At 44.7% G+C, this 17,228-nt stretch overlaps 1 pseudogene; it reads left to right on the top strand.

The window, feature by feature from the left end:
• Nucleotides 1-322: 322 nt before the first annotated feature.
• LOC126505334 (60S ribosomal protein L26-like) lies at nt 323-780 on the top strand (annotated as a pseudogene).
• The last annotated feature ends 16,448 nt before the right edge of the window (nt 781-17,228 follow it).

The following is a 17,228-nucleotide window of genomic DNA, read 5'->3' as shown; positions in this document are numbered from 1 at the left end:
ACACACACTGTGGCCACATCAGCTATCCCCCAGGAGGACACACACTGTGGCCACATCATCCTTTCCCCCAGGAAGACACACACTGTGACCACATTAGCTTTTCCCCCAGGAAGACATACACTGTGATCGCATCAGCCTTTTCCCCAGAGCTGTCTTTGTGAGGTAATGAGGCACCAGTGCGGTCAAACTCCTGGGAATTACCCGAAGGATTCCAAGCTGACGCGTCAGAGAGACACCTGCACATCAATGATTACTGCAGCACTATTTACAACAGCTGCCAACATGGGTGACCAGCAAAAGAGGGATCGTAGTAGCCGCCAAAATGAAGTTCAATCCCTTTGTGACTTCTGACTGAAGCAAAAACCGCAAACGGCATTTCAATACACCTTCTCACATTTGGAGGAAGATTGTGCCTTCCTCCATTTTCAAAGAGCTGAGCCAGAAGTACAATGTTCAATTGATGCCCATTCGAAAGATGACGAAGTTCAGGTTGTCTGAGGCCAGCAAAGGCCAGCAGATTGGCAAGTGGTCCAAGTGTACAGGAAGAAATACGTCATCTACATTGAACGGGTACAATGAGAAAAGGCTGATGGCACAGCTGTCCACGTGGGCATCCACCCCAGCAAGATGGTGATCACCAGGCTAAAGCTGAACAAAGACCGCAAGAAGATCCTTGAAAGGAAAGACAAGTCTCGACAAGTAGGAAAGGAGAAGGACAAATACAAGGAAGAAACGATTGAGAAGATGCAAGAGTTTTCATTAAAGACTGCTTCTGGCTGACTTTGTGGGCATAGGACAGTTGAGGGGCTTGACCACGTCCTGGGGTGGCTGATTACTTCCATGTTTTGGGGGCTCTGTGGAACTGGCTGGCTGGCAGCTTGGATCTTGCAAGATTCTGGAAAAGAAGATGCTGAAAAAAAATTAGATCCTGGTGATTGAGGGAGGAGAGTCCCAAGATGGAAGATTGAGGGTTTTGGGTGGGTAGAGAAGGGAGTTTCACAGCGGTTCCCATGACCAGGAATGATACGGGAAGAATTAAATGACACTTATTCTGGGTGATTCTGGTCTGTTTAGATAGGTCCAATTTGGCTCCCTGGAACTTATAAGTGTTTAAAAAGAAATAAATTTTAGACATATTAAAAGATTATGGTTACAATAGTATAGTGTTGGAATAGAAGATGGTGGGGAGGAGGGAAGAAAAGAAGGGGGAATTATTAGAAAGGGAAATCGCTAGACGCTTCAATGTTTTACCTGAAGCAAATTATAAAGCACTTTCTCTCTTTAGCATCACGGTATTACCTTAATATCCAGGGGACACTGCTGCAGTCAGTGATAAACCTGTTATGTTAAAGTCTTTTTTGTGAGTTTTTTGGAGTCTGGGGCTGTGAATGTCCCCAAACGCGTTATTGTTTCTTACCACCTGGGCTTTTGGCAATCCTTGTACTTCTGGCTCTATATCTGATGATGGTCCCTGTAATAACAGCTGAGTGGTTAACTGGAAATTTAAGTACAACACTGGAGATCTAGAGAAGTTGGTAAGGAAAATGTGACATAGACACAATGGAATTGTTCTCATCCATTAATAAAATTAAGTCATGTCGTGTAGAAAAATGGATACACCTGAAGGTAATTGTAGTAAATTAATTAAGCCAGTCTCAGAAAAACAAATATCAGATGTTTTCCCTCATCTTTGGCTCCTAGATTTTATATAGATACATAAAAGCATGTATTTATATATGACATGGAAGTAGAAGCAAAACTGTCTAAGGGTACTAACAGGAGGGAAACGTGGAGGGAGGGCAAAGTAGAGAAGCATTGGACAGATACTCTTAAGGTGTACTAAAACTTGAAAGCTAAATACATTGTCAAAAAATTAAAGAAAAGTGGTCATAAAGGACCAAAGGACAAGTGTCAGCTGTGGTTGCCTTTCCCCAGGACCATGCTGGGCTCTCCCACAGTCCTGTGCGGTGAGAGCTGCAGGGCTTACAGATATATGACAAAACTTCCTGGGGAGACACTACACAGGTCTACTCCCTCCAGCTAGGGAACTCACAACAGACCAAGTACAGACACCACCAAGGTCCAGCTTGGTGAGCCAATGAGTTCTAGTGTGATTACTTCAGGAGTAGAAATGGCTCACAGACATCTGTATCACCAAATCCTACCCCAACATGGGTGGCAGCTCACAGAGCAGGAAACCTGGAGCATGCTGCACAGCCTACAGGCAGCACCACAGGTTGTGGAGTGTCCTTTCTAGGTGCCTAGCTGGTCTAAGCCTCTTACAGGCAGTTCAGCCCATTTCTGCTGCTTCTAGGCTGCTGGTTTGGTCTCAGGGTCTTATTTCAGCATTGGTAATTTACCCAAGAGTCTTTGAAGCAGTTCAGCTTTCCTCCTTTGAAAGGGACCCTCAGTTTTTTTTATTGTTTACTCTGGCAGGGAGAAGCCCAATGAATCTGATCAGTTTTAGGGACTTCCTGAAGCTATATTGAGTTGTTTAACTCCTTCCTGTTTATGGATCTTCTTATAGGATGGAATATTTTAATCCTGGAGGAAACTGTTACACCACACTTACCACCAAATGCCTTCAGAGAGAATAAATGGTTAGAACATTGGGTTCTATAGAAATATAGAAACATAAACTATAAATGAAAGAATGTCTAATCTTCAGTATCAAGATGTTTTCTCTTAAATGGGATAACCATGTACAGTACCCAGGAATAATTGGGCAATGATAACATCACAGGTCAGATTACCTATCCGTGTTTCCCCAGCAGTAAAAGCAAACATATTTCATTCTTCAACAGGAAAGGATTGAGAGCTGAAGATGAATCAAGAGTGGTATTGAGAAGTACAGTTATAAAAAGTGATTATAGAACCTCATCCCCAACATCTAGGTGCTCATCACAGAGGGGGAAATTTAAGCCCACTGATAGTCACTGAGATATGAGACCAACACAGGGACCTAGAGCAGGATGGTAAAGGAGGGGCCAGGGGCCAGTAAAACAGATGGGAACCGTGAAAGCACCAGTATTGGTACAAGATACCCCAAGACCAAATTCTCAGCACAAAGGAGATTTATTTGCCCCAGAGGGACAAAGGACAGGGAGTAAGAGATAAAGACAGGAGGTAAGGTCTCTGGATGTGGAGAGCCCTAAGTTGTGGGTGTAATAAACATATATTCCCTGTGTGGTTTGCTGAGAGCAAAGCTCTAGTTCCCACCATTTGGTTCCTATACTTATGAATTCTACCTACTAGGTACATAGAAGTACATACATTTTTTAAAATTTAAAGTATGGACTGTTTTCTGAGCAATAATGTTTCATCCATTAAGAGGACTACTGCCCTGTCTTTAGCAGGTCATCCCACTCACTCTACCAGATCAACATCTCTCGGGCTGGAGCAGTATGTAGGATGACCACAATGTCCATAGTCAAAGACTCACCAGCTCACCTCTTCCATAAAGCATGATCCTTGGATGGATGCCATGTTATGTGGACTCTGTACCAGAGCACTAGATACTTGATAAACTCCTCCAGCAAGTGAGGCTGGTGGCAGTTCTTTGTACAAGAAAGGCAAATCCATACCTGGAGCATGAGTTTATGTTGGTTAAAATACAAAGTGTTGTCTTCTCCAAAATGGAAGCCAACTTACCAGCAAGTGTTCAATTGTTCTCCTTGAGAAATATATTGAATTGTGAGCCCAGATGCTAGAAGTGGGTTATTTGAAAGTGATAATAGATAGATCACCTTGGAGGTTCATGTTCTGTGCTTATTCACAGCCTTTATCACCACCAGTGTGCCAACATGCATTTATCCATTGTACCAACACATGGGCAGCCGATAAGACATGCTGAACAAACCTTTCTGACCAGGTTCTGTAGTATCTACGCTCCACCAGGATGAATTAGACACAAAGATCTTCACATCATAGACCTTCCTCTCCAGTGTCCCATCTAATGATGCCAGCCCACACCCCCTTCTCCTCAAACCTTCCTGTCTTTCTTTATTCAGGCTCCTCTTTAGCCAACTGACCCATTCATTCTCCGTGGCCCATGATTTACACATATCCCAACCTCATGTCGTTATTTTTATATACTAAGTAAGTGTCTAGGTAAAATTCCATAGCTAGCTTTTCCCACTGATGATTCTCCCTCATCACCAGCTTGCAAGTCTACCCCTGAGTAGAGATGAAGCTCTGCTGACACACACCCCAAGTCCCCAATCCTAAACATTTCCTTTACCAGCCAGAATGTCATAGGGAGTCCATGTGCAAGCCGAGGAAAACTTCTGTTGCCATGGTGTCAGAGACCAGGAGTCTAGGCAGCTTCCTTGACTAGAGTGTACTCTCTCGTCTACCTGGTTCTAGATCTTTCCCCTTCATCATAAGAAGTTGAGGTTTCTTGACTGAGTGAACCTAATAGACCAAGCTCTCATGGGCAGTCCAGAGGCATGGTGACAAATGGTTGGTGGGCAGGCTTTCTACCCCATGTAAGAACACCCCACGCATAGGCTTCTGTTGAAAATGCATGTGAGAAACTCTGCTGCCTCTAGACCCTTCCGCAGAGCATGGTCATATGACCCTTTTCCCAGCATCACTATAGAAGCCATTTAAATATGCTCACTTCTCAGAGCCTTTCAACTCTCCACTTTCCGCAAGCAATTCTGCCATCTCTCCTCCCACAAGGCAGTTCTCTTTCTCAGTTTATTTTGTTTACTCATTAAATATTGAGTCTTAAATGTATTCTAGGAACTATGTAAGGTGTTAAGAAGCACAAAGAAAAAAAGAAAAAGACAGGAAAAGAAAAAAAGGAAATCAGGACTATATCCCCATTGCCACAGGGCATTGTATTGGTCATTTTTCTATTGTGGTGATAAAACACCATGACCAAGACCACTCATAGAAGGAAGAGTTTACTGGTGTCTATTGCTGTGATGAAACACCATGACCAAAAAGCAAGTTGGGGAGGAAGAGGGTTTATCCTTTCCATATCACTGTTCATCCCCAAAGGAAGTCAGGACAGGACTTCAAACAGGGAGTCTGGTGGTGATACAGAAGCCATGGAGGTTTACTGCTCACTGGCTTGCTCCTCGTGGCTTGCTCAGCCTGATTTCTTATAGAACCCAGGACCACCAGGCCAGATGTGGTCCCACCTACAATGGGCTGGGCCCTCCACAACCCTTCCCAATCATTCCCTAATTTAAAAAAAAAAAATGTCGGCTACAACTGGATCTTACAGAGGCATTTTCTTAACTGAGGTTCCCTCCTCTCAGATAACTTTAGCTTATGTTGAGTTGACATAAAACCACCCAGCATACTTGGGCTCACAGTCCCAGAAAGATAAGATTCCATTATGACAGAGAGACATCAGGCAGCCAAACCTGAAAACAGGAATATCAGCATGTTCACAATTTGAACCACATGCATGAAGCTGAGGTAGCCAACACAAAATGGCCTGAATCTTTAAACTCTCAAAGCCAACCCTCCTCCCCCATCTACTTCTTAAAGTAAGGCCACACCTCCTAAACCTCCCCAAGCAGCTTAACCAATGGGGAACCAAATATTCAAGTGGCAGAGCCTACAGTGAATGTCCTCATTAAACCACCACAGGCTCACAGTCCAGTTCAGCTGAGGTGGAAGAGGCAGTCATGGGATTCTGTGCAGAGCACGCAAAACTAGCAGACAGATAATGGGACATCAAAGGAGGTATGCAGATCTTAGCTGACCTGAGACCGCAGTCCAGCAGCTCAGCTTCCTGGCAGCTCATTGGCTGCCATCTTGAAAGAATCTCACCAAGATACTCAGGCATGGTGGCTCTTCCTCTGCTGTGACATCAGACCCGTGACAAGGTAGAATATGGTTTCATCCAGTTTCGTAGGTAAACATAACACTATCCCCCCTTTCTGGGTTGTTCAAAAATAATAACTGTCTTTTCATTTTCACGTTCTCTATACTTTTCACATTGCTACGAAACTCAGAAAGGCAGCAGTTAAAACCAATCCTAGCCACAGTCAAAACTTAGGAACTGAAATGGAAGGTTAGAGCAATAGATTAAAGGTGGCTGCTGCCCAGCCTAGAAGCCGAGCTTGATCTCTGGCACACGTATGTTAGAAGGACTTCCACATGCACACTAGGGCACATGTGCTTGTACACACATGCACACACACAAAATAAGGGAAGGGGAGTGGGGAAAGAAGAAAGACAAAAGGGATTTTTTAAAAGCGGAAACGGGCCCAGGGTAGGGCCCGTGCAACAGCATAGTAAGACAGGCAAGAACACCCGCCCGATAGAAGAGGAACAATTATTTCTACCTTGTGAGCACTGAGCACCGCCCCCACCACGCACCTGGCTCCTTCTCATTAATTTACCTGTGACATGTTGCCACACTTAATTGCATTTGGCAATTAGTAACATCTCAACACCTCTTTTAATGGAACAATTAAGAGTGTGCACCTCCTGGTTGCAAAAATATATAGAAGCTGATTTTTCAGGAGAAGAAGAAAAAAAAAGATCAAACATAAACATAAACCCCCAGCGGTAACTTGGGTACAGACAACTTGGAGGGAAGCCGCTGTCTTCTTTCATTTTCAAGAATTATGTGCACACAGGCTTTTATTTCCCCCTCTTGTTTGTTTGTTGCTTGGTTTCCCTGAATGAGCATCTCCACTGCAGACAGCTTGGGTTGTCTGCCAAGCCACGTGGTATTAATTACAAGGAAGAATGGATGCTAAGCAGTTGCTGTTACTCATTTCTCACTCGCGTTGTTGCATTGATTGCTTGGGAAAGCAGATGCCCCAGAGGCAGTTCTCGCAGAAAGCCCGGGGGGGTGGGGGGGCTGCAAAGGAGCCTCCCAGCCTTTGTCCTGGCTCCTGTTCTTCCCCAGCAATAGATCAGTGGGGAAGCATGGACACCCCATTCCCTGGGGGATCCTAAAGAAAACTTAAATCTCTGCTATTTTCATTTTCCTCCCCTCCCCTGTTAGCAAGTGAGAAAAATCACACTGTTCTATTATTACAAAATTTACCTTACAGCAATAGCTTGCAAGTCTTGGGGCTCAGGGATAATTCAACATTGCTACTGTAGATAAGACTGCGTAGGATATGCTCACAGTCCCATCTATCAAGAGCCATGAGGGACACAGGATAAAACAGGTTATTGAAAGGGGTGGATCCATTTCATTTTCCAGAGCAATCACTTAGCGTACCAGAGGGCAGAGTCAAGAAGGTGGTCTGTATGAAAACACACCACGAGGGCATAGGGGTGACTAAGTGGGCAGAGTGCCTGCTGCACATGCATGGGGACCTGAGTTCAGATCCCCAGCATGCACATAAAAGCACTGATGATTACTGGGGAGGTAGAGACAGGAGGATGCCATATAAATGGACAACATGACCACTCCAATGTATATTTGAGGGGAGAATTTTAATTGTAGATATGAGAGAGAGAACAGCCAGAGGTATCTAGAGAAGTTCAAAGTAGAGAAAGTAACAGCCTGAACATGCACAGCAGACTGGACTGGAGTGTGGGAAGAAGACAGAGGCAAAGGAAACCAAGAGAACAAATAGCCAAAATATCAGGGTTATAAGGAACGAAAAACTGGTGCGGGGCGGGGGAGCCCATGATCTGGAGAAGTTTAGGGTAGGGGTCAAGGTGAGAAGAGCTAAGAGACAGGATACCACCATGGACTCTGTAACAGGTACCTGGGATACTGGGAGAGCCTGGAGGCCAGTATGCACTTTGGTATGCTAATAACACCACAGAAAACCATTCCTCCCAATTGGACCTGACAGATAGCCTGGAGGTTTCTGGCCAGCGAGTCTAGACAAACAATGAGATCCAGGTGCAGTGAGAGACCCTGTCTCAGAAATTAATTAGTAATTTGATTTCACCTGACATTGACCTCTGGCCTCCACATATGCACACCCTGCTGACTGGGGTTTATGCTGCTGCCCTGTGTTTACCAGACCATGGATGGATCCCAAGGTGCCTGTGCTCTGGGCCTTCATAGCCCACTGCTGTCCTGAGACCAGAGGAACAGGAGACCCCACCTTTCCACGCACTGCCTCAGAGCCCCTGCCCTTGCTGTTGCCCATGATGCCTGCATCTGTGTTTGTCCCCAATCCACCAGCCTTTAACACATAGCTCACACATGTGTTCTAGACAAAGGTCCTCCTGATTCCCTTATCCGGTCTGTCTTCCAGTTAGAACCCCTGCTTAGGCACAGGTAGAGTGTAACTGTGAGTCATTCTGAAGTAAATGCATACTCGCAGGTACAACGTATGCTTGTTTGAACAACAATATCTGTAACTATTAGGGATCTGGTAGTAAATATTTCTCAGATTAAATTTTATTGAATTTTCTGACAGTGAGCCTAATTTTAAAATTCTGTTGCTTTGATCAGCAAACTGTCTTTTTCACAGCCCCTCGACGTCTGTCTGCCACAGAGTAGCTCAGAAGGACAGTGGAGGCTGCTGTATAATTTCAGCTTTAGCCTTCACGTCCCTCGCTCACCGGAGACTGGCACACCATCCACCCCAGTGGCTGGCTGTTTATAACCCGCGTTGTCACAGAGTCCCCCGAGGAGCAGATACAATCAGAAGAGCAATAATCGCATCCTGTGAGCTGGGATGAATAGCCGCAGCTTCCAGGTCCCAGGGTCAGTCATCTTCTAACACCCACCCCGGGTTTGTGGCAATCCTTTTCTCAGTGACACTTCTCCCTGTCCTTTGCTCCCCACACTGCAGCCTGCATCAGATAGGCCCTGACTGGACTCTCTCAGCAGAGAACCTGCTGATTCAGGTGAGAAGGGAGTCGCTAGTCCCCAAAGAGCATCAGTTATCTCCTGCATGTTGCGTCCTCACGGCTACCCTGTTCTCAGCATGCACACGCACACACGCACGCACGTGCACACACACCAAAGGGCTGACTGGACACAGTAATGCCACTTTCTCACTAATTGTATTACCCTTGCTCGTTATTATTAAGGTCTCGCTTCCAGGACATGAAGAAAGCCAACCACATAATGATCCAAGAAACAAATGGAGCGTATCGCCGCAGTGACCGTGCAATGATAATGAGTTACATAAATCAAAAGTTCAGTAACTCACCTCTCAGACTGAGCGGTGAAGAGGGGTTTTCAGTCGCTGTAATTGTTTGGTGATAGATTTTTAAAGAATAATTCCCATGTGTACATGTCCCAGAGCTAGAGATGTGTTCCCCAAAGACGGTTGCCAGATGTTGTGCAAAGAACATGGTGGGGGTGTGATAAGAGAGCCTGGAGCTGATTTCAGCACCGCCACCTTGAGCTTCCTTCCCTGGGAGAGGCCTCCACTCTGAGGGAAACTTCCTCTCAGACTCTTGCTATCTGTAGCTCTTAGACCAGACGAAATGGGGCTCATCTGCCTTCTGCTCTGCAAGAGAGGTGAACTGCAGGCTTAATCGGCCAGCCAGCCCCTTGCCCACTCTTGGGACTTCCTTGCACTGCATCAAAGGACACAGGACACCTTATGCATGGTCATCACAGGTGCTAAACCAGCCTAAGGCCTGAGATAACCCTTATGGCACGGATGATGTCATACACAGTAATTTTCAGTTTACAACACAAACATTTGACCTTTCTTGTTTTCTTGACTTGTGGATTAATACTTTCAAAGTTGCTATCATAAGTTGTTATTTTTGGAAACCATGAAGTTAATAATTCATCTGATTACAATTTCTCAATTAAATAAACTAAAGGGTAGGAATATCCCTGGTGTCACCTTCAGGCTTGGGCAAGAGAAGATGTGGTGGAATTGGCAGACAAAAATGGGGATCCTGAACACAGTACTTCCTGGAGAGGTAGCAAACAGATTGTGCATGCATGTATGTCCACTTGTATGCATGTTTGTGTAAGGTGTACATGCATGTGTGTCTGGATATGCATTCATTTATGTGCATGTCTTTATGCATTAAAGTGTGTCTGTGCAAAATAAAACATTCAAGTCTCCTGGTCTAAGTCCATGGATCAAGTTGTAGAAACATTTACAAAAAGAAAAACAAAAATGACCGAACTTCATCCTCTTCCCCAGACCAGCGGTGTCCCCTTCCCTCTTCAAGCACAGATCCCTCCATTTCAACCACAGGGAGAAAACAATAACTCCAATCTTCACACAGAAAGAGATCGGCCAAGCATGAAGCAAGTTGGCACTGAATTCCTTCAAAATGAGCAGATAAATAAACAAATGGGAGCTTGGAAGGGGGAGACAGTTTGTGCATAAAACAATGTTTTATTAAGTTGCTATTAAATTTCAATTGAACAGTGCTTGGGATACATAGGCAGGGACATATTCCTGAAACTAATTGGTTTTCCACATCTGCCTTGCTTCCTAATTGGACTAATTACTGCACTGTAGGATCATGTTTGCCATACTACAGAAAGCAAGAAACCTTGATTTACAGCAAGGGGAGCAACAATTAGAAGGAATTAATTCATAAAGCAACATCTAAATAAATCATATTATGAAAAGACAGCAATGTAATTATTATGACTGGTGGATCCCTAGTGGAGGAACATCAAACTGAACCTCAAACCAGGCTCTCCCCGTCACCACACGGCTGAACATCAAACTGAACCTCAAACCAGGCTCTCCCCGTCACCACACGGCTGTTTCGTGGAGCATGTACTACCTGTGCTTGAGGCCTAATTGAGGTGCTGCGTCAGAAGCAATATGGACCAACACTCCTCTCCAGTGGCACGGGAAAAAATAGCAAGTTCTCACTACCCCGTATTTGTTCTTTGTCAGAATTAAATGAGCTCAGCACAACGTGGGTAATGTGTGGTGACTGCAGTCTCAAAATAGGGCCTTGGCAAACCTAAGTGTCATTATGAATCTCCTCTTGACATCTGGTGGCATTTAGGGAGGTGTAGCTAAGAGAGCTTATTAGTGAGAAACACATGCTAAACTTCAGTGTTTCAATAATTCATTTCCTATTGCTGTGTGGTGACAGAGGCCCTGATGGCTGTCGGGGTTCTAAAGGTCCCATAGTATGCACTGGAAAAAACCTCCCGGAGCACCTGTGATCACAGTATATGCAGTGCACACCTGTAATCCCGGTGCATGTAGCACACACCTGTAACCTCAGTGCATGCAGTAAACATCTGTAATCCCAGTGCATGTAGTACACTCTGTAATGCCAGTGCATGTAGTAAACATCTGTAATCCCAGTGCATGTAGTACACATCTGCAATGCCAGTGCATGTAGTAAACATCTGGAATCCCAGTGCATGTAGTACACATCTATAATACCAGTGTGTGCAACACACATCTGTCATCCCAGTGTGGTGTCATCCCAGTACATGTAGTATACACCTGTAATCCTAGTGTCATCAGCACAGACCTATAATCCCAGTGCATGCAGCACATACCTGTAATCCCAGTGCATGCAGTACACACCTATGATCCCAGTGCATCCAGCACACACCTGTAATCTTAGCACATGCAGCACACACCTGTAATCCCAGTGCATGCAGTACACACCTGTAATCCTAGTGCATGTAGTACACACCTGTAATTCCAGTGTGTGCAGTACACACCTGTAATCCCAGTGCGTGCAGTACACACCTGTAATCCCAGTGCGTGCAGCACACACCTGTAATCCCAGTGCATGCAGCACACACCTGTAATCCCAATGTGTGCAGCACACACCTGTAATCCCAGTGTGTGCAGTACACACCTGTAATCCCAGTGTGTGAAGCACACACCTCTAATCCCAGTGTGTGAGAGGCAGAAAGATTATGAGTTTGAAGCAGCCTGGGTTACAGAGTAAGACTCTAACTAAAAAAGAATAAATAAAGGATAAAAAAGGAAAGAAGTGGGAAACAGGAGTGGGAGGAAGAAGGAGAAAAGGAGAAAAGGAAAAAAAAAACCAAGTCCTATTGACTTCAGTTTCCTTGTGTGCTATGATCTAACGTTTGTGGTTCCCATGCCCCAATTTTATACATTAAAAATCCACTCAAATTTTATAATTGGGTTGATTAGCCTTTTACGGTCTAGTTTCTTGAGTTCTTTATATATTTTGGAGATCAGACCTTTGTCAGTTGAGGGGTTGGTGAAGATCTTCTCCCAGTCAGTGGGTTGCCTTTCTGTCTTAGCGACAGTGTCCTTTGCTTTACAGAAGCTTCTCAGTCTCAGGAGGTCCCATTTATTCGATGAGGCCCTTACTGTCTGTGCTGCTGGGGTTATAAACATGGAATGTTCTCACTCATATTTGGTTTCTAGCCATAAATAAAGGACATTGAACCTATAAGTTGGGTTCTTAGAGAAGCTAAATAAGAAGGAGAACCCAAAGAAAATCCTGAATATTTCTCCTGAATATTAAACTTCATCAGGCGATGAAAGGAGACAGAGACAGAGAACCACATTGGAGCACCGGACTGAAATCTCAAGGTCCAAATCAGGAGCAGAAGGAGAGAGAGCACAAGCAAGGAACTTAGGACTGGGAGGGGTGCACCCATACACTGAGACAATGGGGATCGGGAACTCACCAAGGCCAGCTGGCCTGGGTCTGAAAAAGCCTGGGTTAAAACCGGTCTCGCTGAACATAGTGGACAATGAGGACTACTGAGACCTCAAGAACAATGGCAATGTTTGATCCTACTGTACCTATTGGTTTCGTGGGAGCCTAGGCAGTTTCGTGGATGCTCACCTTACTAGACCTGGATGGAGGTGGGATGTTTTTGGACTTCCCACAGGGCAGGGAACCCTGATTGCTTTTTGGGCTGACGAGGGAGGGGGGCTTGGCTGGGGGAGGGGGAGGGAAAGGGGAGGCGGCGGTGGGGAAGAGACAGAAATGTTTAATAAATAAATAAATTAAAAAAAATAAAGATGTCATTCCTTCAAAAAAAAAATCCACTCAAAATGCAGATATCAATCTATGCTACACCAAGAACCCAGGAGGATGAGTGAATAGACTCTGTAAAGTACCAAGCACTGTCCTGGCCCCACACCGACATCTCAAGAGAGAAAATCCTGTTGCTTTGATGTCGTCCCATCTAATTCTCCTGGTATGCTATCATTGCCTCCCCCAAATACTCATGCGCTTGATCAGATGAGAAAATTGTTTGCCGCCCCAGGCAGCACATTCAATTTTAAACAAATTGCAGATCCCCTGGATAAACTCTATTAGGGGTTTCGTGTCTCTTGGATATGATTCCTCTGCTCAAACAGGTAAGGACAGCAATATCCCTCTTCCCTGTGTAGCTCGTCCACCCTCAGCACCAGGGATTCCGACCTAGAGGAGAAGCTCAGCAGGGTTGTCTGAGAAGGCACATTTTGGATCCTACTACTCCGTGAAGACTCCCCAAATGCAAGCAATCTTTGCTCTGATCTTGTAAACATCTATTCCACACAGATTTACTTTTTAAAGAAGGTATCAATAGAGAACAGCTTGTTTTTTTTTTTTAAATACTGAATTAATTTTACCTCCAGGAACTTCCTCAGGATGATGTAGACTAGCAAGAGCCATCTCATGTGATACGAATTATTAGATGCCTCATTCCTGTATTTCTCTGGGAGCTGCAAGATTGTCTCACTCATTAACTAAGATGAACTGAAGTTGAATAAACATGAGCATGGCTACAAAATTTTCAGTGGCCTCACACAAAACAAAGAATGAAGGGTCTGAGTTTGCTTTCATGTAGCCAAGGGACCTCACACTCCTTAGAAATCTCTGGGTGACACATTGTTTGGCCCACACGCCTGTGGTGTTAGAAGTAACTGAGCTGGGAGGTGGTGAACACTTGTAATCTCAGCACTGGGGAGATGGGGGCAGGAGGATTGCTTGTGAGTTTGAATTTGAGGCCAACCTAGTCTACAGAGTCAGATCTGGGTCAGAGAGGATTACATAGTGAGACTCTGTCTCCAGGAGTGGAGGGAAGGATGAAAGGGAGGAAGAAAGGTGAGAGACACAGACAGACAGACAGACAGACAGACAGACAGACAGACAAAGCAGCAGAAATGATTCCATAGAGTCTAGGGACAACCCATGTAACCAGAGGTTTCTCTCCTGCTTGCCAGTTCCACGGTAACCACTCTGAGGCTTAATATTAATTACAAATTGTTTAGCTGATGGCTCAGGCTTATTACTAACTAGCTTTTACATCTTAAATTAATCCATTTTTATTAATCTATGTATTGTCACGTGGCCATGGCGTTAACCTTACATCTTGCTTCTCCAGTGACTGTCGGTGTCTCCCTGACTCTGCCTTCTTTTCCCTTTATCTTTGCTTAGATTTTTCCACCTGACTTTATTCTGCCTGACTATTGACCAAATTAGCTTTTTTTTTTTTTTGAGACAGGGTTTCTCTGTGTAACAGCCCTAGCTGTCCTGGAACTATAGACCAGGCTGGCCTTGAACTCACAGAGATCCACCACCTGTCTCTGCCTCCAAAGTGCTGGGATTAAAGGCATGAACCACCACCACTCAGCTTCCAGATAAGTTTACTTATTAACCAATGATAATAAAACATATTTGCAGCATATAGAGGGGCATCCTGCATCAAATCCATTTGTAACACATCCTTGCATGAACACCTCCCATCCCTACTTGGTGTCCCTTTGACACTCTGTGGTCCCACACCACTGAGCTGGACTGCATCACCTTGTATGGTAGAGAACGAGCATAAAAAGACAGGAAGAGCTTGCTCCTTCCAGCTCGACATAGATTCTTCTATTCAGAAACAAAGCTTCAGGTAATTGCTATATGAGTGAGAGATGAGGGACCATTTCAGACAGGAATACAGGGATCCCTCCTGACTTACGATGTTGTATGATGGCAAAGATACATTGCATCTGCTTCCCTGAGTGGCTGAGAGATAATGTCACTCCAGACAGACACAAGCCAGGAAGGACAAAGATTTGCTCAACACCATTTATATGCCTGTTCTCTCTTCCAAAGACAACAAAAGTTTTTCTTTCCTTCGTGTCGAGTGGTTCCCCGCTTGGGGATAACTTCTTATTCACAGCCAGGTATACCTATCCACACTGATCCTCGTGGTCATAAACACCCAAGGAAACTCTCATGCAATAATCACCTCATACTTTGACAACTCAACATCTTCAACTTTTGTCTGCAAAACGCTTGTCTGCACCACAGGAAGGTGAGTTAATAAAGGAAATTATATAAACTATGAAAGAGAAAGAGGATTAAAAATTAAGGAAGTGCAGAGATGAAATAAAGCTTAATGAAATGCAATTTTCTAAAGGGCAGTAATCAAATTCTGACTTGAAAATTTCTTGAACTTACAGTAGATCTAGCTGTCATATTTCTTCAATTATATGAAAAACAAGTACAAAATAATACAAACGTTTTGCAAAGAAGCCAGTGACCTCTACAGGCATATAAATTGCATCATTCTAGGCGCTGGAAAGATGGCTAAACATTTAAGAGTCCTTGGCCCTCATGCAGCACCCATACCAGGCAGCTTAAAATGGCCTGTGAGTCAAGCTCCAATCTATACATGATGGAAATCTCTGATTATCCAAAACAGGAGAAGTTAAAAGGTCATACATAACCACATGCTGTAGAGAGCTCAGGAAGGCGGGGAGTTGGTTCAAACAAGCATCCAGCTGCATGAATAAGAGACATTTTATGTTCAGCTTAGTGGCTACACTCAGGAATGTTATCTAACAAGCCAGGGTGAAAATTCACAAACATGAAAAACAAGGCTTTGTCACCAGAGCTTCCATACGAGAAACCGAGGATGAGGGTCTTCACAGTCACTGAGGGCATTTAGGGTCATCTGGAAAGTGCACCTTTGTACGTATCTGTGAGGGAATTTCCAGGGAACTTCCACCAAAGAGGAGGAAAGATGCCTGGGCTGGATTCCTGGCCCATATAAAAAGCCCAGCATGGCAGCATCCGTCTCTCTCAGCTTCTGACTGTGGAGGTAATGCAAGTGGCTACCTCAGGTGCCTGTCACCACAGCTAGGGTCCCTCTCACCTTCTTCTTCCCTCAAATGATGGCTGTGCCCCCAAATTGTGATTAAATCAACCCTCCCTTCCTAAGTTGCTTTTCTCAGGTATTTTCTCACAACGACAACCGAGTTGGACGTGGGAAGAAGGAAGGCTATGGGCAACAGTTGGTGGTAGGAGGTGAAATAGACCTGGAAAACTTTAGGAGAGGGTCACGTCTTTTCCCTACTCATCTCGGGTTGTCCAGGAGAGGCCTCAGGAACTAGGCCAGCAAAAGACAATTAACACTAGAACAATATAATACATGGAAAATACAGGTAACCCTTGGTTTACAGTGGGCTTCTGTCCTGATAAATCCATCACAACTCGAAAATATCATTAAGCACAGACAGCAATTTAATACATCTAATTTACCAAATGTCAGCATTTAACCTGGTCCACCTTGAGTGTGATCAGAGCATCAACACGACGCTGAGTTGGGCAAAAGCATCTCACACGAAACCTGCTTTATAATACGATGTTTCACAGTGCGTGCCGTTGACAGAGCACTGCACAGAAATGAAAACAAATCCGCATGCTGCACTTTGAACAACAGGAGCATCGAAAACATGTAAGCCCAACTAATAAACCAGGGCTCTTCGTTTCCTTTCTGCCCTTCTTAAATCCTACTTGAGCCAGACTCTGGTAACAAATGACAGATCAGCCAGGAAAAAAACATGTTTAAACACAGGCGTGTATGGGAAATACCTAGAAAAGTAAGTAAATCTCGAGTTTGCTTTGAATTTACCATTAAATGCCACCATCTGATGAAGCAAAGCTTGGAAGGGGTGGGGGTGGGGCAGGGAGGCTGCTTCTGGGCAAGTGCCCAGGCAAAGAGCTGGAGCAAGGGTAGTGGCTGACTCAAGTCTGATGCTTGCTTTACTAACAGGAAAGTTAGAGATTAAAGGGTCAGAGGCAGCTTGAGGTAGAGTGTGCATCCAGTGTGTGCAAAGCCCCAGTAGCTCCCATCCCTCACACCACAGGGAAAAGTGTGTAGTGATTTAGATTTACCTTTTTTTCCTACAGAGAAGAGGCCAGCTCACAAACAGAATACCTTACAGCATCAACTTCTCTCACAAAAAGGTTGGTTTTTCCCTTTCTCTGTCTCTCTCTCTTCCTTCCTACCACAAAAGCATGAGGACCCCAAGCCACATGCAGTGACTACACACCCATTTTGGGTCCCCAGCTCTGGCTAGGTTCTTAGCCCACAACCAGCAACAGCCCCATACCATAAGTGGGAG

Source organism: Alexandromys fortis, unplaced genomic scaffold (genome assembly GCF_014885135.2).
Source record: "Alexandromys fortis isolate MF-2015 unplaced genomic scaffold, M_Fortis_MF-2015_v1.1 scaffold_62, whole genome shotgun sequence".
In the NCBI taxonomy this organism is placed as follows: domain Eukaryota; kingdom Metazoa; phylum Chordata; class Mammalia; order Rodentia; family Cricetidae; genus Alexandromys; species Alexandromys fortis.
The sequence above is the reverse complement of the archived record's forward strand: the minus strand, read 5'-3'. Positions and strand labels throughout refer to the sequence as shown.